Below are 27,311 nucleotides of genomic sequence, written 5' to 3' on the forward strand. Positions count from 1 at the left end.
CTTTACTTACTTTCCTTCCCTTTTGTATGAAATGTCTATGTATGTATGTAAGACCTATACTCTCCTTAGATTTTTCTCCTGAAAAATGAATAGTTTGTGCTTAATAGCCATTTGGACTGAAAGTTGAATAAATGACAGGGGATTTTTACACAGTACTTTACATATAACATTACTGTTAAAGTGCATGTTTCTGAATATTGAAATGTATTGCACTGCACTGTGTTTAACTCTGTTTCTTTTCTCTAGATATCAACATGGGCTTTTGTTTCTATCAGTATCTGAGCTGAGGACCAACTTTCTCTATAACCTATTTGTAACTAGTGAAGATACTTTCTCTAGATAGGCAGAGCACTTTTTGTAAGTCAATAACAGCATCTGCTAAATGCTGTAAAAGTAAATGTAAACGAATAACAAAATATTCGCAGCACAATATTGTGCTAATTGTGATTAAAAGCACACAGATATCCTTGGCTTATTGATTAAAAGAAATGCACTGTCAGTCTGATAAAAGCTGAAAGCCCTTGTTCCCATTAAAGCCAGAAACCTAAAGAAAGTTTAGGCAGATATCAACTAGGGTTTGTACTGAAAAGTTTGACTGGAGAGATCCCTAACCATCCAAAGTAAAGTAGTTTGAGCTCATAAGATGGCTCTTAACTTATTGACTTATTGTGGTCTCAGCCTTATATAACTAATGATGTTGAAATGTCATGGAATTTCTGCAAAAGTTCCTTTTTTTGTCCAAGAGCTGGAATACCGTAACACCAGGTGCATGATGCCAAAAACACTAAGACCATGAGCGCACCATAAACTGATTGCTAAAGTTACTCCATAAATAGAAAAGTAGCTAAGAATAGTCACTCCCTGCAATGAGAAAGGTTCAGGTTAACCGTATTAAATTGTTAATCAACTTATCACTTAGCAGGTCATCCTATCCTATATTTATCATGGGCTTAATGAACCATTGAAACATGAACACAAAAACACACCTATAACCTTCTTCCCTTACACACACGCAGAGAGTGACAATTAACACCCAGCTAAATGTACGTCTTTTATGAGGGAGTTTGTAAATAGATACAAATTACTCTGTGCTTAACGAAGTCCACACAGCCTACGAGCCATTATCTGTAGAATCTGTGCCTAACTTCAGGTTATGCAAAGAGCATTTCCTTGTGTTTGGCTCTGTGAACAGGGACCGTAAACAGGCCAAAGTTTAAAGCAGCCATCTGCCGCCGAGCCGACCGAGCTGCAGCCTGGGAATGGCACTGACCGGCCCAAGGTGCAGACCGCAGTGGGAAGAGCTTGTGGTGAGTGTATTTGGCTGAGTCAGGCTTCGAGCCCACAGACGCAGAGTAACAAGCCCAGGTGCAGCCCATTAGCTCCCATCTGGAGGCCATAACGCCATACCCTCCTCCCAGCAGCGCGCAAGCAGGGCCTAAAGATGTAGCACCTAAATTAGCACTGAGACATTAGCCTTCAGCCACTCAGTATGACAGCCAGCAAGTACTGTCTTCTGTCACTGCTTCATGTCTATTTCTGCCTTTATTCCTCCGTTTTGTGTATAGTATGCTTTTCAGTCGTAGGGATTTTGACTCTTGACCTATATCTGCTAATAATGTGGTGTTGAAAGCAAGCAAGCTCTTCTCCAGCTTCCCTGGGGTGGATTATAGAGAGAACGTGTGGATGTGATGATGTCTCCTGGAATCACATGAGTGACGCCGTAATGTTCTGTGGATTGTTCTTCTTTCCTTGTCATTCGTGCCACCCACACACATGCTACTACTGGATACCAGTTGCAGTCTGTTTTCTCTGGGCTTGATCTCAGTGGTTGCCTGGCATGGCCAGGACCATAAGCAGAGATCAGAGAGCAATAATAAAGTCTGGAGTCGGCCAGCTGACGAGAAAAGGCCATTAGCCTTTTCATGCTGAGGCAGTCTGTTGGCATTTGAAGAAGTGCTGGTTTACTTTTTCACAAACACTGACAGAAAGGCCTAATGTGTAGCCTAATGTTCCAGCAGCTCATGAGAGGAACATAATGTACATTCATTTTATGAGGTTTTTTTTTATCATTATAAAACATGAGTCATTCCCCTCAACCCTGTTGTAAAGCTTAATTGTTGATAGACTAACCTTGTTTTTCTTGTTCTGTTAAGATGACTTGTATTTTTACACACCGACAGCCCTCGAGGCTAAAAATAGAATCAAGGTGAAGTTCATGATTATGGGAGGCTGTTGCATGTGTTGAATTGAAATCTAACCAGACATAAACAGGCCCAGCAAGTGCTATCAGATTTCCAAACTTCTATTGTTCCTTAAGCCGCTTCTGATACAAGACCCACGTGCCCCCCCCCATGCCGAGAATAAGTGTCATTCTGTTCAGACATCTTTCTTTTTTCAGGTGTGTGCGTCTGAGTTATGATCCCAGTCTAGACAAGGGAAACGAGGTGGAAATTCTTCAAACTCTCCCAACTGAAAAAGACACCCAGTCACCCTCGAGCCGTTGTCATTTTTGAAATAAGCATAATATCCTCGCAGGTTAAACGTTCGAGCTCCATGGAACACATTCCACCAAAATATCTCAATAACTCTGGTGTATGTCTTTTCATTGGCCTTTTCACTGGCAGAAAAGCAAATACAACAGATATCATCACCTGGGAGGACAGATACAGTTGGGAGCAGCATTCAATAGAGCCCATGTTGACACTGAGAGATACAATAACTCCTGGGCAAAACATGCAGACGCAGACATAGAGGTTGCCGGGTGATGGCACAGCCTCGACTTGTTTGTATCCGCTGTTGATATGTGTGCGATTGATTTTGTAAAGGGCGTTATCTTCTGGATCTTGTGGACACAGGAGCGTGAATGCTTAGATTGAGTGGTGTGCGGTGTAAATGTGATTGTGTTATTATGCCTGCAGAATCACCCACAGACATGCTCGCTGAGCCAGCTGAATAGCACACAGATGAAGACGGTGGCAGCCTTTGTTGCCTGGAGACCACAAACACACTGACAAGTGAAACTCAACAGCTGGATCTTGCCATGGGAAAACAGGGACTGATTTCATGATCCTGATAAGTTCCAGAACACGGCTGCCCCACACAGTGCCATAATATTCAACCTCACATACCTCAGCAGTCTATTTTGGAAGGTTTTGGTTTGCCCTCGGTCAGGATCAGCAAGTCAAAGACTGTTGCATAACTCGGTAGCAGCATTTTATAATACAATGGCTCAATGTGGTTAATGAATAGATCCATTATTTAAGAGCAAAATATGCAAAGTGCCATGTAACGCTCGTTTGATTTTGCATTGTCTGGAGCGCTGGTGTATTTCTTCAGTCCCCTTTTAAAAGAGCAACAGAAAAAGGCTTTCATGTATGCCACACCTTGTTAAACTCTCCAGAACCAGTCTTTTAAAAGCAGACTTCTACGCCATGCATGACTTAAGGTCTAATTTATGGGAGCAGTAGCGTTTGAGTGCTAGCCCGTGTCAACCCCGTTGGCGCTGGTGGCTGATGGTGCAGGAGCTGAAGGCAGGCATGAGTGTGGCGTGGATGGGGAGTTGCGGTGAGCGCACACACATTCCGTCACACGGATTACACTGACACTTCAGCGCAGTTACCGCATGCTTGATTTGCTGGAGAATAATAACACAGTAGCGCAGGGCACAGCCAACCAGGCAGTCAACAACAACAACAAGAAGGAAAATTTGCCATATATAAATATCAGAGGGGCAAAGAAACACACGTTATGCCAGCACATCTATATCTGCTCATAAGCTGTAAATAGGTTTTGTTGTTAACCTAAAAGTATAGGCTGTATTTAAGTGTGGAGAAGGCGAATGAGAGTGCAGTGATGGGCCCATTGGGCTTTAGATGGGGGCATCATTTTCGAATTTTCATCAGAGACAAGCTGATGTCTCTGGATAGTTTAAGCATCAAATCCTGATGTTCTATTGTGACTGAAATTCATGGCATGTTGAACGAAATGAGAGAGGTTTGAGGAATGCCCAGTTGTAGTGTTAGGCTGTCACGATTGGCCCCTCCCAGTCCTGTCCATGTGTTCGTGTTTGTGTTTTGGTCTAGTCCACATGTTTTCTGTTTTGATCCCCAGTCCGGCTCCTTGTTTAGTGACTCCGCCCCTGATTGTTCCCACCTGTGTTTCCGCCTGTCCCTCGTTAACCCTGTTTGTATTTAAGCCCTGTGTTTGCCCCTTGTGTTCGCTGGTCTTTGTATGTTCTGAATGTATGCTTATTTGACGTGCTTTGCTTGTTCTGTTTGTAGTGTAGTATCTGTATTCTGTGTTCATTTCATCAAGTCTGCCTATCGTTCTATCCGTGTTGGCCATCTTATCTTGGACTGTTCAGACTATGACCCTGGATTTGCCCAAAATAAAACGCTTATCTCTGTATATGCGTCTGCCTCCTCGCTCCCAGGCGTCACATAGGCATTATTATTCACTTTGATAAACTAGGTTGTCATATTAAAATATAAATAGCTCCTGTCATTCTACTTGAATTGACAACTTTAAGACAACTTTGGCTGGAAAGTCATACAAAATGTGCCCAAATATTTTATCAAACCACCCCAGAATAGCCACAGAGCATCAAGCGCTCCTAGAAAAGGGTGAAAGCAGCCTCAGGGGTCATTGTGTCAGCAGAATGTTCCTGTCTCAGGCCAGGATGAAAGAGTACTTTTCCAGTGAGTTTAGACCTGGCCATCCTCCACAGGAGCTACACACCACTGATTAGGGAAACCACATTCTCGGTGACAAACGCTGCAGCTGCCATATTTTGGTTATGGCAAAATCTATCTTTAGCTCTGTTTGTTAGAATGAAGGCAAATGTGCTGAAGTGCTGCTTATTTTTGCTTTTTCCCTCACTCGGTCCTCTCACGGCTGTTGATCTTGACGGAACATAGTTTAACACTTGTGTAAGGTTATAGCATGGTATTCCAGTAAGAGGAGAGGGGAGCGGATAGTTTCAGCAGAATAGTGGCCGGAGAAACTGGAGATTGTTAAGATTCCACACACAGGGAAGGAGCATGTAATGGGTGCTCGATTTAGCTGTAATATAATTGAAATAATTAGCCCAGTGACCCACATTTTCATGAAATTAATATGAAATTATCTTAATTAGCCTCCTCTTAAGTTTTAATTGTCTCATTTTACTTTCAAGCACTGGCAAGTCCGATTTAAAAACTCTCCTATGACATTAGAAAATACAGTATTTGCATGTGTTGCTATGTAATTATGTATTGAACTTCATTACACAGTAACTCAAAATGAACTCTGTTAGCTGTGTGGCATGTAAAACAACATGTTTAGAGCAGATATGAGGAAATTCTATTTCATTTCAAACCTGTCTGTGGTATGTTTGCATGCACGTTTTTTGTGTTCAAATATGTGTTATATTAGAATATATGATAAAGTCCACTCATGTATAAAGTTGCATGAAATCACATGCTAAAAGAGATTCTCCATAGTTTCCACTTTCAGTGTGTAACTATCAGTGGGGAGCCACCAAGTCTAGCCCTCCAGAGAAGGCCTAATTGTTTTTGAGAACTAGAAAATACATGTATATAATTTTAATCTAGTTCTATTCAATATAATCATCATACTTGTTTTATTGAAACTCTGTAAGGAATGTAGTGCTACTTATTTCATTATTGGAAACAAAGTGTTAAAATCTTGACACTTCCAGTAGAAAAGTGTCCATTCATGATTTAGTTTTCTCCGTAGCATCTAGGCAGAGGCCTTCAGGAGCTGGATTACATTAACTACCAACACAATTAGGAAATGACAGTGGACTCAACCAATCATGTTTCGGACTTCTGCTGGGTAAGCGCAAGTTTGTGAGAAAAAAATCCCATCACTCTAGGCTTTTTGGAGAGAGTACATACATGACTGACCAGGAATACAAGCCATATTCAAACCAGATTTCAGTCAGTTGTTTCAAATTGGAAACAGCAGAGGTAGCTACATGCGAGGGCACTTTACTTAAAACTGCTACTGTACCATTACTGTAAAACTGCATACAAGGTAAAATATGTTCTAATGTGTGTTACAAGCTTCAAATTAATACATGGAATGTCTTTTACAACCTTAAATCGTTCATAATTAATAGCCAAAATGTTCAAGTGCACCAGTATTAGCTTTACGCATAATATACAATTGTGAGCTTTTTATGGCTCAAAATGAAGGTCTGGGTCTAATAGTCATCGTGCACATAGTTTAATCTTAATTTAAATCTATCAGTGTTCACAGAATCATGCACATACATATTGAAAAGGGTCCTGACAGTTCAATAAATTCTATATTTTATATGTAGAGATTCCATGAAAACTGATATTTTGAGGCTGATTTGGCCAAATTAACTTTAATTTCAACAATGTTTCTTTGACTGTTGATTCAAAATACAAAGGCAGTTTTTAAAAAAGACAAATGTGCATTATAATAAACCCCTTCCAAATCATCCAGGAGTGAGGACAACTATGTAGGAAGAAAAATTACTGAGAAAACGATGATGTTTCTATGTTGCTTGTGATATTTTAACATTAGAGACACCGTATGAAAAGACATAACCCATCTTTGTGAAAAAAAGCTTGCTATTTTCTATTCATATGCTGTTATAGGCCTCCTTTATACTATAAACATTGTGATCCATGTGCTTGTACTGCATGTGTTATAACTGTGCTACATTCCATTACCTTTGGCCTGAATTGATGAATAAATAGATAAATAATGGATGAATGAATAATCTATGGACAGAGAGCTTTCCTGGAAAGCAGATGAGGGGTGACAGACGCTTCATAGCTGCTCTGGCCTAGCAGGAGCACGGCTAGTAAAATATGCAGCCACTGCAAACACTGTGGTGCTAAATAAATTCCAGTGTGGCTAGAATGCATTTATTTAATAAAGAGTGCTCATGGTACATTTGAGCAATTGTATGCAAGGCACATAAATCATCTACTGTAGCCTTTTGTAGCTCATAACCTATTTCAGGAGCTATGACATCATCCAGCTTCAATTCATTATACCTACTGTAAGCAGTAAACTAAAGGCAGTAAAATGGCACTTAAGCCAGTCACTTGTAAAATAAATCTTCATACTGTTCCAAACAAGCACCTAAAACAAAACACGAAGGTACAGAAAGATGAGTTGTTTAGACTTGGACGAAGCATCATTTAAGGAAAAGTGTGCAGAAGACAAAAGTAAAAAAGTGAAATCTCACATTGATGATTGCACTGTATTGTAGACTCGACTTGGCCTTGAGGACATTTAGGGCACCGTGACTGACTCGCAAGGAAAATGTGTTATGCATTTTCTCAGACAACAGCTGCCTCTTTTGGCCTGAACCTTCAGTCCTCACTGAAGTGCCATTACATCTCAGGTCTCGTTTCCTCAGCGAGTCTCCTGATAGCGTCCTTGCAGGACCACTGATCACGCTAATGATGGGCTTGTTGTAGGAAATGGCAGGCTGGTCTGGTCTTTGTATCACACTGTGCAGAGCTTCATGATTAGAGAGAAGCATCCTGAGAGGATCAGGCAATCTTAAGAGGATTTGTCTGGTATGTCTGCTTTATTGATGGAAATATACAGAACTAGGCCTCACAGATCACGGACTTCTTATTATAGTTGCATCCCAAATGCAACCAAGAATGGCAAGGTATTTATAAAGCATGCTATATGTTTCAAACAGATTTGCACAAAGCTTTAAATGTAACCTCATGTTCCTTTAGACCTACAGATCAAAGTATGTTTTATGATTTTTCCATTTAAAAATTTGTAGCAGTAACAAAGCCCCATGGGACATGCTTGAAAGGACAGGTGAGATTGGGGCCCTCTGTATACAGAATGCTGAGAATTTAATAAAATTGATGAACAGGGTGTTGTGGACACATAAACACTAGGCTATATACATGACTGGAGAGCATGTGGAGACACCAGTCCAGAATCTAACCAATTCCACATGTGTTAGAACTCTAGTTTTATTGGAAAATGGAACAGATCTCTACCACTTGATGTGTTCCCACCAAGTGTTGAACAGTGCCAAATTTAGTTGTAAACAGAAATCAACACAACTCCAAGCACATTAGCATTTTATCTTGGACATACAATTATGATTACAAAGACCTCAAATGAATCCTGAGTCAAAATGCAACAGAAATTTGCCTTAAAAAAAGGTAGCAAATGCAAAAATAGTTGGAATACAGTCTAATGAGATTTCCATCTCATTCTCTGAGCTGCAAATCACTTTGACTGTTTGCTCCATGCTCATTCTAAAATTTGAATATCATATTGCCGACCTCCCATATATATTTTATGATGTCTTGGATCTTTGAGATGGAAATTTTCACTCAAGTGTTACACTGCTGCATGTCTAGATTTAGAGATGTTTTGGTAGTCATCTCACCCAACCGTACTGATATATACAGCCCTGATAGCTCCATAATGGGTGAATTGTGGCTTATCTGTTTATGATGAGAGGGTATGTAGCATGTACACCAGTCAGGCATAATACGATGACCACCTCCTTGTTTCTATGCTCATTGTCCATTTTATCAGCCCCTCTTACTATATAGGTGCACTTTGTAGTTCTACAATTACAGACTGCCGCCCATCTGTTTCTCTGATACTTTGTTAGACCCCTTTTATCCTGTTCTTCAGTGGTCAGGAACCCCACAGGACCACCACAGAGCAGATATTATTTGGTTGGTGGATCATTCTCAGCACTGCAGTAACACTGATGTGGTGGTGGTGTGTTAGTGTGTCCAACACAAACTGTGCAGCCACAGATGATCCACTGCCATCTCTGTGAATCCTGTATGTTCAGTGCTTTATAAATGTATTTATAAATATCTCATAATACTTGGCTCAAGCCTGTGTTATTGCTTATAAGTGGCTATACCTACACGCATAACACTTTATAATGCAAGAGAAAATGCCTTTATAATGTTATATACCCAGACCCATCACAACAGCTGTTAGCTAAAATGAAGCAGCACTTGAGTATCTTTCTGTAATATTCATTCAAAACATTTATAAAACTGTATTAAAAATGCAGGATTTATAGGAATTGTTACCACATTGCTTTCAGTATCCCAGATACAGTTTTCTTTATCAATTGTTTTTGCTGTCATGTTTGAGTTTGACACATTATATATGGATAATGCCTGAGGATAAATTTTATTTGTGAAAAAAGGCAACAAATAGAACCAACAAAAGTGTGTTTGGAGATATACATTAAAATGTTTGATTTGTACAAAATTTAAATTTGCAGTGGTTCCTACATCCATCTATTATTGCTGGAGTGCATTATGATGGCTTATTTTATAAAGTATAAAGTTATTTTACACTGTTTTACAGTTTATGTTTTATATTTACACTCTATGGCCATGAATATATGGACACCTAATTACTCCTAATTACTGAGTTTAGGTTTTTTCAGTGACAGTCATTGTTAACAGGTGTATACAATCAAGCACATGACCATTAAATATCCTTAGACAAATGCTGGCAGTTGAATGGGTCATACTGAAGTAAACAGTGACTTTAAATGTGGCCACATCATAGCATTCTATCTTTGCCAAAAGTCAGTTTGTGAAATATCTTGCTGCTGTGTAAGAAGTACTATAACTGTGGCATAGAATTGTCTAAGAGGGACAACAGGTCAGCCACAAAGCCATAATACACAAACTCAGAGTTAGGCTGTTGAGTGCTGAAGTGCAGAGCATGTAAAAATCACCTGCCCTGCAGAGTTTCAGATTACTTCTGGAAGGAACATTAGCACAAGAACTCCATGTCGGAGCTTCATGAAATAGGTTTCCATGGCTGAGCAGCTACACACAAGCCTAAGATCACGATGTGCAGTACCAAGCGTCAGCTAAGGTGGTGTAGTGCATAGCACCATTGGAGCAATGAGCCCATGTTCTCTGGGGTGATGAATCATGCTTCACTCTCTGGCAGTCTCATGGATGAATTCTGTTTTGGCAGATGCCAGGAAAACTGTGCTTACTGGAATGCAAAGTGCCAAGAGTAAAAGTTGGTGAAGAGGGGATAATGGTCTTGGGCTATTTTTCCGGGTTTGGGCTCAGCCCCTGAACACTAACGATAATGCTACAGCATACAAAGACGTTTTAGACAATTATATGCATTTAACTTTGAGGCAACTGTTTGGAGTTCGGTGCGGAGGAATGCCAGTGACCTGCACAGAGCCCTGACCTTAGCCTCACTGAACATGTTTGGCATGAATTAGAACATTGTGAGCCAGACCTTCCTGTCCAACATCTATGCCTGAAATCAGACACACTACAAAATCCATATTAAGGTCATAGTCTTGAAATAGGATGTCCAACCAGCTCATATACATGTGATAGTCAGGTGTCCACATACTTTTGGCTATATAGTGTGTTTACAATTTTGCTAATTGTTGTTGCACTCTATTTCTATTTCTCTGAACCTATGAATCTGACTCACTTTTATATCCATCTATCTGAAAAAAGGGGGAGAGAAGTGACAGTGATTGCTGTGACCTGTGCTTGACCAGCAAGTCCATGAGCTGAGTATTCAATCGCAGAGACTCTGTGTTCCTTTCATCTCCTCTGTGTGTAATTTGCCAATTCCTCACACATGGAAAAACAGACGGACTTCTCCGGCTCAACTGCCTGAGCTATTGGACAGGAAAGCCCAGAGGTGGATGCAGTACAGCCAGAGACAGTGAAGGGCACATCGGCTTGGAGTGGGACAGTAAAAGGATTAGACGTTGAGCCCAGATCACTGTCTGATTTCTGAAATTTACACACAAAAAACTCTACAGACAATACCTTCTACAAAAATACAGTTTTTTGTACTGTTTATGCCATAAAGCCTGAATGTGTGCCCCCACTCCTTCCCCAAAATAACATCCTTAGGTGTGAGGACCCACATTTAGATTCCTCACTCTAAACATAATTAAAATATCGGTATGAATTTACAGAAGTTACTGAGTAATTACTAACCTAATTACTAACTTGAAAGATTAATAACTCGATAATAAGTTTGTAGTTTAAATTATACAAACAAGGCTTAATGTGTTTCACATCCTTCTGACTTCATTTAGAGAGAATGCATCCCACCAGATGACAGAAATGATTTTGATGTTGAAATCTGAACACCTTGGTTAGAACCTGACTTTGATGAATTAGAAGTGAGTGGGAGAATTTTCTGAGCTGTGTGGAGAGTAAACGGGTGTTATGGAACACTGGCAAGGCAAGGATTCAAGTAGTAGAGTGAGAGAGAGATAGAGAAAGAAGGAGGGAGGGAGCAGGGCAGTGAAGAGTGAGAACGGGAGACACACATGAGTGTTCTTTTTATCCCCACTTGGGTGAAGCAGGCCTGAAGCGTGGCCCGCAATCAGAATCCTAAATGTATGAGGATAATGGCTCAGCAAATCGTTCCCAGGCACTCCTGCTTGGTTTAGGGAAGACAGGGATCCGGGGGAGTAAATAATCGGATTTCGCTTCCTTTATCTCGCTGACGCTGAGTGCAGACGAGGCCCTTTGAAAGGCCGTGTCTTCCTGTCACGACCCTTTGTATGTCCTCTGCAGCCCGCAGACTGCATCCCCTTTTCCAAAGCCCTCGCTGGCCATGGCTCAAATAAACCCACCAATGATGCAACCCCTTGTTTTTTCTTTTGGTTTTCTTAATGTTTTCTTTTTGTTTATCAAGGACCGGATTCTCCTTGAAATAGCCTACTGAGCCTGAATGGTGCAGCAGAGTTCACAACAAAGTTCACAGAAAGTACAGCATGTGTTAAAGCTTAACCTCCTTGCAGAACAGGACCAATGGAGAAAGATCAAAAAAAAGTTTTCAACTTCTCTTGCTCCTAAATTTGCTCTCAGACACTTGTAAAGAAAAACTAAAGACATGCAACAGACACCCTTATTCCATGGTGTTTTGTCTTTCATGTCATTTAGCAAGAGCCTTTGCCAGGTTTCTCTACAAAGACAAATTGTGTATGTGGAATGTTCTGGAAAGTATTCTAAAATGCTCTCATTGTTCAGTGTTCTCTGCATTGACATGCACTAGGATATTTCGTGGCATACTTGATTCATTGCCCTGAGTAAATGCAGGAATAGCCCTTCATTCAGGTTGTTGCACCTGCTTGTTTAGCTGCTACAGGTACAACCAGTGGTGCTTTTTGGACCATTGTTGGAGGAGAAACACTGTGGTTAATGAGTAAATATCACTCCTACACCATTTCTCAAAGATATCTGTAACACAGGAAAGCTTGTGCACAATCTGTCCATCCAGTCAAAGTGTAAAGAAACTAGGGTCCTATCCTAGCTGGAGTCCCTCACTTGCTGGTCTTGCTGTTAGGATGATGTGTGTTAAATTTATTGGAGAGTTTCCAGACATCACAATCATTATCCACAGCATGGTTCAAGGAACAGACAGATTCCATATGGGCATATATGTGATCATAGGAAAACAAATAGCCAAGGACAGTAATGTGGGAAGACTAGGAACCATGCTGACCAAAGATAGAAAACAAGAAACATGTCTAGGAATTGTAGCATAGGCATATATACAAGACATTACAGATAAAACCTGTTAAACAACAGTGTTAAATACACAATACAAATATAAGTAGGTGAAACTAAGGAGTACAAACAAGACATTGGTGACATCAATATCTCATAAGGAGGAGCCAGGGTGGTTATTACCTGGCAGAACCAGGATAGGGATACTATAGAATTGCTAACGCAGGTTGGTACTACTCAGAGACGATGCTTGAGTTTGTCTTTTCAGATCTCTCCAGGCCCTTTGTCCTTCCAAGTGACCAGATAAAATGGATGTTGTGCCCACTTTTTCCAGGTATTTTCCAGGTTTTTCCACAACAATTGCATTACAGCCATTTTGTGATCATATTTATTTACTTCATTACACTGGTTTTGTAGAAAATCTTTGAACATATTGAACATTCAATGCTCAAAACATGTTCATTTTTTGAAAAAATGATAACATTTTGTTCGGAGTGGTCCTTTGTAGACGATTTTTTCTTTTTTCTCCCTCTGGCTTTCTCTGTCTGTGTTGTTCAATAAAAAGTTTTAGTTACTCAGCTCAGTCAGAATGCAAATTGAGAGGAATTCTCATCAGTTTTATTAGATCATATAAATGGTGCTACTTTCTTTGCCTTTACTGTTATATAAAACTATTTTATTACAGTTTATAGCCCTCATAAAGGTATGACCTTCATTGGGTAAATATATCAAATATTTAAAAAGTTGTTTTCACCTTTGATTACTTTGCTTTCATTAATTCCTGGAACAGCTTGTGCGAGTATGGCTCTGGAAATGCATGGAGCAGTTCTGGAAGGTCATGTGGAGGGTTACGTGCCACCAGTCCTGTGCCAAGTACCAACTGATAGCGTGAAATCAGCTTTAATACTCCTCTTGACCTCAGTCTCTGACTGCCAGCTTTCTCTTCTCATAGCTACACGCAGTCACTCAGCCACTGCGCTGGGTGTCAAGCACCCTGACCCTGTGCTTTCTCACACAGCTGCCGCTGGCTAGCGTTTCAGTGCCCTGCAGCTTCCAGTTCCACACACCCCTGCTCCCACTAGCTTCTCACCACAGCTGTGCTTTTCCCCTCACATAGCTGTCTGTGTTAACACACGCACAATCATTCACAGCATTTCTGCACTTTGTCATCTTTTTGCATTAATGTGTTTGCACTGTGTGTGCACAGATTATATGTGTATAATGTTTACAGCACTGAGACCCCTGTTTATTCATTCCATTAACAGTTAAAACAGCCATTAGGTGTGAGAGATTCATTTTTTGGGGCATATTTCTGAGGATTTTTTCAAAGCTGTAGAGAAAATGGGACTCCTAACAAACCTGCCATCAGATAAACAGAACTTAAAGCTTTCAACTTTGAGAGAGAGGAGAAAATGAAGCTTCACTCTTGCTGCAGACCTGAAATCCACAGGTGTCCATCCTTCCACTGTAGTATGACAATTTAACACTATGGGTCTGAAAGAATGTGTACCTGTCAAGAAGCTCTTACTGAAAAAAGAAAATTTGCACATCAAGCACAGGCGCTGCTGGTGTTCTCTGAACAATTGACTGTCCACCCCAGACCTAATATCAAGATTTATTTAAGTTTATTTATATAGTGATTTTTGTTGTTGCTCAGGTGTTGTGGCAAAGCAGCTTTTCAGAAAAATCCAGGTCCAAGTCCCCATGAGCAAGCCAATGGCGACAATGGCAAGGAAAAACTTACTAGGAGCAGGAGAGCAAAACTTTGCGAGGGACCAAGAGTTAAAAGGGGAACCCATCATCCTCTGGTCAAAACTGGGTAGCAAACAATAATATATAGGCAATATGAGCAGAGAGTAGGGTTTTAATATTAGCATAACATTATCATTAGTATAAAATATTAAAATGCAGAAAAGGGTAAAAGCAGAAGAAGCAATGGCTATGATTAAATAGCTCAAGTCTGTGCAGCAGCAATAGCATCAACAGGAGGATCTGTGGCATGCAGGTGAAGTTTGCCCAGCATTGTACAGCAGAAAGCTCCATGGTGGTTAAATTGGTCCAGGAGACAGGCGAGCAGTGGGCACCCAATCGAGGCAGATGAAGCAACAGCATCAGACTGAGCAGTATGGGCAGTTAGTTAGATAGATAGAGAGATAAACAGATAGATAGATACTATCTATCTGTTTGTTCATCTGTCCGTCTGTCCATCTACACTCGCACACATACAAGAAGCATTCTAAATCTAGGACCAGCTCTCTGACTGCATGATAGCATGAGTAAAGATCAGCATTAATATTCTGACAAATCTGATGAATTTGACCAAATACCTGTAAATGCCTCCCTGTGCTTCTGCCTGATAATGCTGTCTCCACTTCAGCATCTTTCCCAATGCAAAAGGACAGCCATTTAGGTTTCTGTCATGAATATAATAATCATGTTGACAGCATAATGATATTTGGTGGTGCACGCATTGTAGCACTGGCCAAAATACACAACTAAAGTGCGTCTAAAGACCACTCTGCTAAGATCTTATTTCATGACCTCTGCCTGGTATTTTACATCAGGGAGCAACAGCGAGGCTCTGGCAAACGTCTCGAGTTCTCAGGTTCCTGGAGCAGACAGAATTCTAAAGTATCTGTAAAAATTAAATTTGTCAATTTTCGATTTTCCCACAGGGAAAGGAAAACAGCACTAGGTATATAACTTTTCACTTGTGATGAATGTGTTTCTTATTAAAGAAGAGACAAAAAGCCAAGCGCAAAGCAGGCATATGATCCAAATAAACTCAAATTCTGGTTCCAAGATTATATCTAACGTCTTCTGGCAGAGGAAAAGAAAAAAAAAGCACAACTATTTTAATGTCTAGTGTCTGATTCGCATGTCCTGTCAAAACAGGGCAAGGGTTCTGTGTGAAAAAGCAGAAGAAGGAGAGGTCAGGAGGCTTCCAACAGTGTACAGGACACCCACCTCTTATTCTCACACCACTTGAGTTTGATTGCATCCTGGATGCTTAAGACGTGAGAGGGGCTAAACGAACAGCAGACAGGAAGCGATGACTTGTTGCTTACAGCCTGTGAACAACCACTAAATGCTACTCCAGCCTGAATATATTAGCGCATCTTTGTCAGAGTGGGATGCAGACACCCTTGGGTTTTCCCACTCAATTCAGCTGACTCTCACGATTATTGCATGTCATCTAACTATACTGCTAGAGCTGGAAATGATCTTTTCACTGCTTTCCTGGAAATGTGGGCTGAATTTTACATAAAATCACATTATGTTACAGCGCAAGTGATGTTTCCATCTAAATTCATTCCTGTGCATAATTTCCACAGAATGCAGGGCTGCAACCTTTTCATCTCTAACTTAAAGGTTGATATATCTCTCAAGAAAGAAATCAATGCGTTTTCAAATGTCATTTGTTTGACTGGTAGCTCAAACGTCGTGCTCTCTCCGTTCTAGAGTGTAATTGTGTAAACAGTAATTAGTCACAGATTGTTTTCTCATTCAATCGCAGTCATTACTCATTCCTGACTGTAGAGAGCGGGAATCCCACCTGTAAGGGCCTTTTACAGTAACAGGAGGGGAATACCTCCACCCCCTCCCAGCCTGTGGCCCGCAGATCAAATAGGCAGCACATGGCAGGAAGCCGGTGCAGGGCGGGACGCAGGGCGCGGCGAATGTGTGTGTGCTGCGGAGGATGATCAAAGGCCACCATCTCTCATCGAATGAACGCTAGGTGGTCTGCTAACGACTTGACATGCAACCTTAGTTTAATCTCCAATCTATTTGAGGGTGCCCTTTTTTATTGCTGCCCAATCCACCGTGGGCTCTCAGTCTCTGATCTTGGAGAAAGGCAGGCAGAGGGGCCAAGCTTTGGCCAGCCGGGGAAGCTCAGCCTTGACGGTGCCTGATGTCAGGGTTTCCTACTGCAACCCCGTCATCACACTTGAAGATCGTGACCCACTGTTGGAAATGGATATCAAAACAGAGCACAACCTATCATCTTCGCATGAGCCCTAATAGGAGTATTGGAGGGGTGTTTCCAATAACAAAGCCGCAGCACTGCACAACCACACGGGTTCAATGTTAGGTCGTAGGCGTACGCAAAACGCGGTCAGAGGAGCTCTGCAGGCTTCCATGGCTCTGTGAGAAAGAGAAAGAGAGAGACAGAGAGAGACAGGAAAGATTCCCCTAAGACCACAGACTTCTGGATATTGTCTCTATCATCCTTTCTTATCTGCAATATATATTAAAAAGGCCATATGCTTTTAGGATCCCAAAGATGCATATTACTGAAATTATAAAATGCGCAGTATTACAAAAGTGTGGTACAACTGCCAAAAGCACGGGTTTTATGACTGAGCTAAATTCATGTCCAATTCTTGGTCGTAGGCGGATGCAAAATGCATTTAAGCTCTGCAAGCTTCCATCTCTCCCTGAAAAAGAGTGGAAAAGAGAGACAGAGAATGGGCAAAAAAGAGATCCTAGGTCCAGAGTTACAGTGGGGTTCAAAAATCTTAGACCACATGGAAAACCTTGGATTTTTTTTTAATTCACTTAAATCTGCAAATAGTAAACAACAAATAAATAAATAATACATGCCAAAAACTAGTAATATTCATTACCCTGCACTGTTTATGCAGGTTTGTGACACTGACCATGTTAAGTTTGGTACAAAAAAGGTCAGGATTTGCTCCACACACTTGTGGAGTCCAGAGCAAGTGCATGCTATCATTAAACCTAAAGGAGAACATGTTGGATAGGATGGCTAAATACTAAGAAATTCTAAAATCCATGTAAATATTTTAGCAAATCCACTTTTATCATCAAATTGTTGATTTCTTATTTAAATTGGAATGAAATAAAATGCGTTAAATTAGGGGACAATGCAAAATAGAAGTACTTTCAGTAGTGGTCTCAGACTTTTGTAGCCCACTGTACATTTTTCTGTATATTTCACCTGTGCTGGATTGCAAAATTACAGTAAAACCGCAAGAGACACTGTTTCTATGTCTAAGGTAAATTCATGGTCAGTGCTAGGTGCGCAAAATGCTTTTGGAGGAGCTCTTCATTACTTCTTGAGAGACTTGGGGAAGGGGCTGTCCTCAGACCACAAATTGTGTGTCTTGCCCTCATGTGTACAAACATATATTAAAAAGACCTTTTAGGAATAAGGGTCTAGAGTTATATATTTCTGCAAATGTTCACATATTAGGATGCGATTTACACTTTGGATATCACACTAGTGCTTGAAACATTTGTCTGAACCTGACTGCTAATAATCAGGTTCCAAGGTCAAACTAAAAACCAAAAATGTTTGTAATGCTCTTTAAAAGCATTGATGATTACATTTGTTAAAGCAAAACTTAATTTTGGACAGCTGATTATTTTATTATAGTATATTATTTTATATTTTTTTATGTTTTATTTATCTATGCTATAATAACAGCTATCATTGTTACACAGTAACAGATGCTATCCTGTAAGGTTGTATTCAGCATTTTGGGCGTTTTGACCTGGTTTGGGTCTTTTTTGGACAGAATTTTGTTATATTAAAGCTCTATTTCAAACCCAGCCAAAGGATGAGTATTTGCCTGTGTGAAGAAAAGATGTGTGGGGGCTCTTAAGCCCATGTCATCTGCAGATGGGCACAGACTATGGGAGAACCATGTGCATTACATCAGTGGGTATAGAGTTACCTCATCCAGTGCCTTACTGCAAAACAAGCTGATTATATTGTACGTGCAGGGCTCCATTGCCGTGCCCCCAGGGATGAGATAGGATATGACTGCCCTCGTCGCTCAAGTGAGTTGCACTTCTGGTGCTGGTGTCCGAGTGCAGTAGTGGCAGGGGGGAGAGGGTAAATGAATGCCGGTGAGTATGCAGAGCTCCCCTTGAAGAGATTGCTTCCAATCGCGTCCCGCATCACACCCGCGCGGCTCCTGGAACTCGGCTCGAGGTGAAATTAATGGCCAGTGTCATAAAGCCTCGGAACAATGGAGGCATTCACCAGTCGGGGTTTCCTTCGAGCGAACGCAAACACGATACTTCTGATTCAGCACTTTGCACTCAATGTGGTCCATTCTTACTCCTCTCCCCCTACGGCCGCCTGCTCGAGTAAATCACCTAGCATCTCTCTCGAGCACTTCCACTGTGTGCTCTGGTCTTCTAAGAATGGCTCTTCAGAAAAGAAAGGATTTAAAGATTTAACACAGATTTGAAAACTATATTAGATTTCAGCCATTTAACTAGGCCTGTTTCTCTGAATGAACTCAACACCACGTATCACTGCACAGGAGCAAATGCCACATTCTATTTGCTCGAGAAACATGCTTTTGGTTTAAGGGGCAAGAGCTGCTCACTGGTTTTGGTTGAGCTTGTTAGCGCCTGAATAAATGTTTAAGTTTCTGCAGAGACCTCTATCACCTGATACTGCTATCTCATGCTGTGAAGGTTCTTCTTGCTCTCTGAAATTCAGTCAACTGAAAGACTGATGATAACAGCAATACATCATACTGTGTCAGAGGCAAGCATCATATCAGTGTGAGATTAAGGAAACGCCTCATCTCTGAACGTACTATGACCTTTTCTTCACAAACTACATACTGGTATCTGTCTGAACCATTCAGATGGCTGGCACAGCACCAAATCAGACTGACTGTTGAGGTAGCTGAAGTTTCAACTGACAAGCTCCCCAAAAGCCCCAAATGTTCAAGGAAAGGTTAGAGTTTCCAATCTGGCCATTCATTGAACTGTGAAGCAGCTACGAATATCATAAAAAAGGCCACAGTGTAGATGATGGAATCATCAGTTTATTCAAATTCTCTTTGTTTGCAATCGTGAACCTTTGGACAACATAATCACTCTGTGCTCCTCTAAACATTTCCGCAGTTATAGTTATGTAACGGTAATGGGGTCATGGTTATGGCTGCAGAGTGCGCTGAAAATTTGGCATGGCCAGACATTTCTGAACTGAGATATAACCTCTTGACAATATGGTCAACAGAAAGTTGTGCAATGTGAAGACATCCATTACTGATAACCTTAAAAGGAGAACTCTTGCATTTCTGGGCATGTGCAGCATAATTCCACTCTCAGCCTTTTTATTATTGTTGTTTTATTTTATTCTATTTACCTAAGAGAGCTGAGAAAATAGACAAACATCTGAAATGAATCTCTACAAGGTGCAACATGTTTAGGTCTCTGAGCAGATGTTTTTCTGGTTCAGACTGACATTTGGACATCTACCTGGAGGGATATTGTTCTCCCTCCAATCCTCTGATGACAAAGAGAAAACCCTGATTTCCACTCTTCCTGCTGCATGAAGTCTCCCAGCTCTGCCTCTCCTCTACAAGAGAGCAACCTTTCATCCACTTTATTACTGATTTTAATTCATTTTCAGATTTTCTTTCTTCCTACGTTATCTTTTTCTTCCTTTTTTCTTTCATTCATCCATTCATTCTGTTTTCTTTCATTTTTTTTCTTTCTTTCTTTCTTTCTTTCTTTCTTTCTTTCTTTCTTTCTTTCTTTCTTTCATTTTCTTTTCCTTCCCTTTTCTTTCTTTCTTACATTCTCTGATTCCTTCCATTTTTCATTCTTTCTTTCTTGCATTCTCTTTTTTCCTTCCATCTTTCTTACACTTACTTTTTCTTTGTCTTTTCATTTTTTTCTTTCTTACTTTCTTTCTTTCTTCTGGGGCTGTAAATTTGTGTCTCACCAGGAAATGGATGTAGCATCTGCGAAGGGCTGCTGCAGCTGTCATCATCAGCCAGTGACACACAACAGTAGATCCATGGGGTCTCTCTTTTTACAGAGATCCCCTCAATCCCTCTGTAAATCAAAAATGTAATACATACACTGACCTACAATGTTTTTCTCTTTTTTTGCCTGCCAAATCATGGTAAAGATAGTATTGTAGACAAGCAGAAACTGATCAAATGTCATCTTTCTCTCTGAGGTTCTGAACACAAATATCTGCACACAGGCACTCCTACAACCCATCCTGCCGGACCAAAAACTGATGGATCTAATTTCTGACAGAATGAAAAAATCTTTGGTCCATCCACTCTGTGTCCACAAATAACTTGGAACCAGGATTTATTTCAAACTAAACATATCCCTAAAGAGATTTGCCTCTTGTGCAAAAACCTCTTGAAGCTTTGGGGAAAGTCCATGTCCATAGCCAGCTGACAGTGATTGACTTCATGTTATAATCCTCCAACTTCTAAAAGAGGAACTGAAAAACATACAATTCCCATTTCTGGACCAGATCTTCAGTTCAAGCTCCCCTAAAAAAAGGTCCTGAATGTCCCACAATTTGAAAAACAGAAGTTGAAGTAAACGAGCACTAGAGATTGTCAGTTGGACGCATGAACCTAGAGATTTGCAGTGCACGCTGGCAGGCCTAACCCAAAAAGGCCTGCGTCTGAACCCCACAATTATACCCCAGAACACATGGGAATATGCTGCTTTTTCTCCCAGAGATCCTCACTGTTTGTTTAGACATTTACAATCAATTTGTCACACAGTCACGGAATCAGAAGTCAACCCCTTAATCTGAAGAGGGTGTTTTTAACCTAATGTTTGTCATTGTGAATTTCCAGTATCGATGTCAGCTCTTCCTCATTGCATGATAACAATTAATGTGGTAGAATCTGGTATATGGTAGGACAGTTGAACATGCTTGAAGGAAAGTGCTAACTGTCAAATTCCATATGCAGACTGTGCACATGCCCACAATTGGCTAGCATTGTTCTGAACTGACAGAGAAAGAGGGACTGAGCCATCCTTCCCACCCAATGAGATTATGGCCAATTGTGCTTTCGCAGACTCCAGACCACAAGAAGTGCTGGTTTTGATGCCAAACAGTTTGTGGATTGTTAAGTTGTGTAAACAGAAAAAGATACCTTGTGATGCACAAATTTAGGCTTTTCCACAAAGTTCAGCCAACTGGCTTTAGCAAGAACCCACACTGACTCAAGCAACAATGCCAGTACTCTGACTTTCAAACAAATCTTAAGGCTACACAGTGTTCAAGGCTGCTTACAGTTATGTGCTGTTTCAGCAAATAACTTCAACATTATTTAGAGAAAAGAATATGTCAACTGATTCTCCTTTTTCAGTGATACTCCAGTTGGCGTAACATAATCCTGAGCAGCACCACAAGTTGCTCAGTTTCATCATTGCTAGCTGAGAGCTTCAGCGGGTGAAGCGGGTCAGCTCTGCACCTGTCACGCTCTGAGTCTGACCTTTGACCCGACCTCTGTCTAAAAGGTGCACACACTGAGAGTCTTGATATCATCTTAAAACAATATTCATCCAAATTGCAGTATAGTTCTGCTTTGTCTACTGGAATAGACATGCTGCCCTGAATGTGGTTTTCAGCTGTTTGGCTTGGTTATAAAAGCTGTTATTAACTGCTGTAGCCTCACCACAACCTCCAGTAAAACTGATAGAACAATTAAACAAAATTGATCTTGGTTTAGATCCACATCCTTGAAATGAAAAGGCTGTTTCTCTCTCTTTCTCTCTCTCTCCCCCTTTTTTCCATATAAATTGTTTGTGGGATGCAAAGAGTTATTAATATTAATATTACCCTGAGCAAGCATTCCTCACTAAGCCTTGGACATGATAGCTCTAAATCTAATTCCAAAAATGCCCAGACTAAAGGGCTATTTACCGGAGAGAGTGCCACATATCTATCCCACCAAATGTGCCCACTTCCAGAGCTCGTAAATGTCAGGTTAATCCATTTCCTGTTTCTGCTCTCTTTTACTGGGGTTATTAAAATATTATTAGGCTTCTCTACAAAATAAACTTAAGGGGAAAAAATGAATTTTTTCCCTCTAGGGGTCATCCCTCCAGGGATCATCCCCGTTTACTGTACTCTGTTAAAGGCACATATAATTTGTCTGCTGAATGAAAGACTGGAGATGTTTAAGAAGTAGAATAAAGCAAATGCATTTTTCCACCTTTTAATTTATGGCAAGTTTAAAGTAAAATGACTGGATGTAATACATTCTGCAAAGTTCTTTTAGCTTCTCACACTCTAAATTGCGAAAATGGTTGTTTACCAAACCATCCATTGGAAGGGCACCAAAAGTGGTTGATCCAAAGAACCATTTAGACACATTTATTTTACGAGTGTTGTGTTTCCACATAGTTGCACAAAATATCATATCACAATACAAGGAAAACAGTTTTGCAACACTTGTGATCTACCACATGCACAAGGAATTTCTTGCCTTGTATCAGATGTGTGTGCAAAAAAGTAAAAGTCCTCTATACATTTTTCTACCTGAAAAATGCTTTCTTTAAAATGTGTCAGAACTGAAAGTGTTGACTTATACTGGCGATTACAGTTATATTTATTATTTTGATGAACCGTTTCTCTGTAGTGTGTCTGCAGTCATGAAATCAAATTGTTAAAAGTAGGCAAACTTTGCAGTTTAAAAAAAAAAAGTTACTTTCATTAATCATAAAAACATTTAATTTTCAATACATCATACATTTCACTTCTCTCCAAACTCTTTGGATATTGCTGCTCTTCAGAAATGCCAAACCTGGTTATATTCAGGAATCTACACATGGACAATCTGTATTTTGAGGGATTTAGTGAAGGGTGTGCTATGATTTGTTTACTTCAGTTTGACAATGCATCATATTCTGTTGAATATTTTAGAAAATCCATTTTTCACCCATATCTGGAGTAGTGAAGTTAAAAGTAAGACAATTTACTGTTTAATGCCGTAAAATTCTGAAACAATGGGCAAAAAAAGTATAGATAATTGACAAAAGTACTTAGAGAGCACATTTTCTACATCTTCCTTGTATTTAGCCTTGCAGGTGGCATCCTGTATAAATAAAAATAATGTGTGTCCACAACTTAGTAAGGCATGGGAACAAGTTCCTAATGCATGGCCATGACTTAGTAACCCTTTTACCAACCTCTCTTCGTCCCTCAGACTTAAACAGGCTGTTTTTGCTACTGTGTGTTTAAGACTGTTGTGGGTAAATGTGCTCTGTTCTATTGAATGTTGCCTCATTCAATAAGCAGCCTGGGCTGAAACATTCTTCATATCTTCAAAGTGAGTGGCCAAAGGTGGACATATATAAATCCATTGGTTTTTATGACCTCACCAAACGAAGCATCCAAAACAGTATTTGCAGCATACTTTCCACATACTGACTGTACTGGCAAGAGAGTTAACTGTATATTATGGAACATCAACAATGTTTATATAGTACATCAAACTCTTTTATTTCAAAAAGTGACAGAAATTCATTTTTTCCGTTAAATGGACCAGTAAGTAACACAGTACACGCTGCAATGAAACATCCAATTAGTCTAACGCTTGAGTCCAATCTGGCTGTTTCTTTTCAATCTTTGGCCTTTGGTACATACACATTTAGAGTGACGGCATTGTTTTGAGTCATATTTAAGATGATTGGTCTTACTTTGTGATCTAGCTTTAATCACGAGCGGTGGGCCAGGAGTGTGCTTATGTCAGCTAAAGTGAAGTGCATGATCAGCTCTGCTAGTGATGGGAGCAACGTGGGAGGTAAAGCACACCTGAATTGGCTGCTGTCACTGTTGCCAAATATTGTGATTCATCATCCACACCATGTCTTGCTCTCTCTCACTCCCTCTCTCTCTCTCTCTCTCTCACTCTCCCACACACCTCTCATTACTCTTTCATTACGCCCAAGGAGGTTTGTCTTCACATTTAGAGAACAGTTCATTAACCCGGGGACTTAACAATGTTTACGCCTACTCCGGAAAATCTGGGCTGTCCTGAGCCCCGTTGCATAATCCACATATGTAATATGTAATTTTCCCCCGCAGAGAAAGCCGAAAGCCGAATTGGTCTCAGCGGTGCAGACTGTCATGCGTATCCTTTCAGCCATACTTCCACAGGGAAAGCCATGCAACGTGCACCCATCGGATGTACTGTTGCCATTAGACAGCATGGTCGTGTTTCTGGTATTTATTTCTCTACACAGGTGCGTTTGGGTTAAATTACGCTACAGCTGTCCAGCTGAGAAAACATGGACAGGAGCGAGTGGTCATTTAGAGCAACGATCTGGTCTGATTACTTACTCGCTCTGCACCTGGGGCCCAAAATCTGCTGTGTGACTCAGTCGAAAGCCTCACAAGGCTATGCTGTGCTTTGAGCTTTGTCAACAGAGGGAGTAGTGCTCTTAGGAAAGCAGCAGAACGTTCAAAGAGGGATTCTCTTGCAACTGAAATCAGGAGATTTCTTGACGTCTTTTTCCTGACCTATCAATCTGCTTGTCTAGGCATTACTTACAATTGGTAGGACCATTTTAAATATTCATACTGTTACCTCAATCAGACGGTATGGCATCAACAGCTTTTTTACCTCTGCCAAAGCTATAGCACGTGTTAGCATGTGGCGCATTGAATGACGGCTTCAAAAGAGAGCAATTATGTAGGTCCTAAGTGACAACTTTGGATTGTGCTGAGCATATGAACTCCTCAGCAACAGCTGATGAACTCATCGGCGTCAGGAGACTTCAGCACACTCCGAGGAGCTATGATTCACACAAAGTGTGCTTACTGAGCCCCAGGAGAGAGAAATCATAACAAAAACTCCAGGACAATGCTTTCAGTCATCAAGTAAATAACCTGTTGAAGACATCTCTCCACCCAGTGAACTTACTGAACCATAGTGGCGTGCACTAAGTAAACACAGGCAGAGTTGCAGCAGAAATGTCTGAAGGCACCATCATGGGCACTAAGGAAAACAAACTCTATTCACAAGGAAAGAGCTCAGCAAAGATTTGCATGTTTGCAGTCACAAATTAAAGCAGCTGCATGCCAAGCAACACTTCCAGACAAAAACTTGACAGATGGTTGTGATTTCTGATAGTTTCACTCACCAGCGAGAGCTAAGGTGGTTACTCAGTGGAGCTCAAGCTGACGTTACACTACTCACTGGATGTAATCATTTGAATACTGAAATTATTATTGGATGTAATCATTTGAATACTGAAATTATTATTATTATTATTATTATTATTATTAAACCTTCAGTTGGATAGGAACTGCAAGTTATTCATTTTTCAGCATCAAAATTATTCAATATGATCAGCAACAGTTTTCCGTATTTAATGTGGTCACCCTTTTGGTGACACTTTTGGTGGTCTACCAGGCAGTCTATGATTGTTATGTGTGTCTTCTTCTCTATCATTTTTAATATTTTTTGAACTCCTGTTTTGAAAAATGTTGTTTTTCTACTTATTCTCTTTTCCCCTTCCTTACACAATTAGTTTATCTTATATGTAACATCTCCTGAAAATAAGTTTGTAATCAATTGGACTGGAAATGAATTTTTGTATTGTAGTCCATGTAGTTACTGAATTGTAAACCTTAGGATGCGATACAGCTGGGAATATAACTGGTCAAACAGTGTTTATATGCAATTAAAGTTATGAAACTGACACAATATTATGGTGGTCAGAAAGGAAAGGCCAGTTACGCAGACACAAATGAATCCTGATGAGATTTCTGGTGAAAGTGAATTGCATAATGCATGTGTGGGATGCTCCCTTATCTAGACACTCTGTGAGCCAGTAGATTTTTGTGCTCAGAAGGTCAGCGCCTGATTATGATAACAAATGTAGCTCAAAATATCTATGAGATGACTGCTGTTACTGTTCTGTGTGAGAGAGACAATGTTTTTGTTGAAAACTTTAACCTGGAACACGATGCAAAGACAAAAAGCCAAACAAAGGCCAGGAAGAGCTAAAGTTTTTTTTATGTCACTCTATAAGTGTTTATATTTTGTCACTGTCATAAGAAAACCTTGTAAAGGCTTTTTTCCATCTTAAATTTTTCATGTTATTCTTTAAACCAAAAAATGTCAGCAGCCCTTTACATTTGCAAACATATTTATTTGTTTACATTGTAACAATATAAGACAGAAATATGTTTAGTCTTGATAATGTCAGCTTATTATTCAATTATTAATCTTATTAAGCTGATTATTCAGTTAACCTTATTTATCTTAAGACATTATTGGTAACCACACTGAAATACTCTATGAAGCGAATATGTAAGTTATGAAAGTGAGGAATGTGGGCTCACATAAGCCCTTTCAGAGTTGAAGGGGTTAAGAACGGCTGTACTTTTCCTATAAAGTTACTGTTTCAGACACACTGGTTTTGTGATGGTTTGTTAGAGGGCAAAAGCACCTAGACTTCAGGCCTCCATAAATTCAGCCTGCTTGCGTGTCAGCTGTGGTTTCTGGCTCCTGGCACGCAAGGCAGTATTGTTTTTGTGGGCACACAGCTCCTACAGGTAGGGCGGCACGCAGCCTCGCGCAGGGATGACGAGAGTGGGCACGGGGCCAAGCATCGGCTACCTTTCCATGAGAGCCCCTCTCAGGCAGATAGAGCGTTGAACGCCGTGACTGACAAGCGCAACAATGCTCACACAGCAGCTCCTCCAGGCATGAGGAGTAATGTTTAATCTCTCGCTCTGTCTCTCCAAACACGCACACTCAGTTTTCTCAAACACACACACACACACACTCACTCGCTCTGCCTTCAAGCGTATACACTCTCTCTCTCTCTCTCTCTCTCTCTCTCTATTCTTACAAATATGAATTCAGGCATATAGACATAACCTAGAGTGCTGTACAAAGGTCAACATCCACCTTTTATTTATTTATTTTCCTGTCAAACCAGCCATAAAGCACAAATTATTCATGAACTGGCATCAAAAAAAAAGTTTGAAACACCAACAACTAAATATAACTTCAGCCT

Source organism: Pygocentrus nattereri, chromosome 6, assembly GCF_015220715.1.
Source record: "Pygocentrus nattereri isolate fPygNat1 chromosome 6, fPygNat1.pri, whole genome shotgun sequence".
NCBI classification, from domain to species: Eukaryota; Metazoa; Chordata; class Actinopteri; order Characiformes; family Serrasalmidae; genus Pygocentrus; species Pygocentrus nattereri.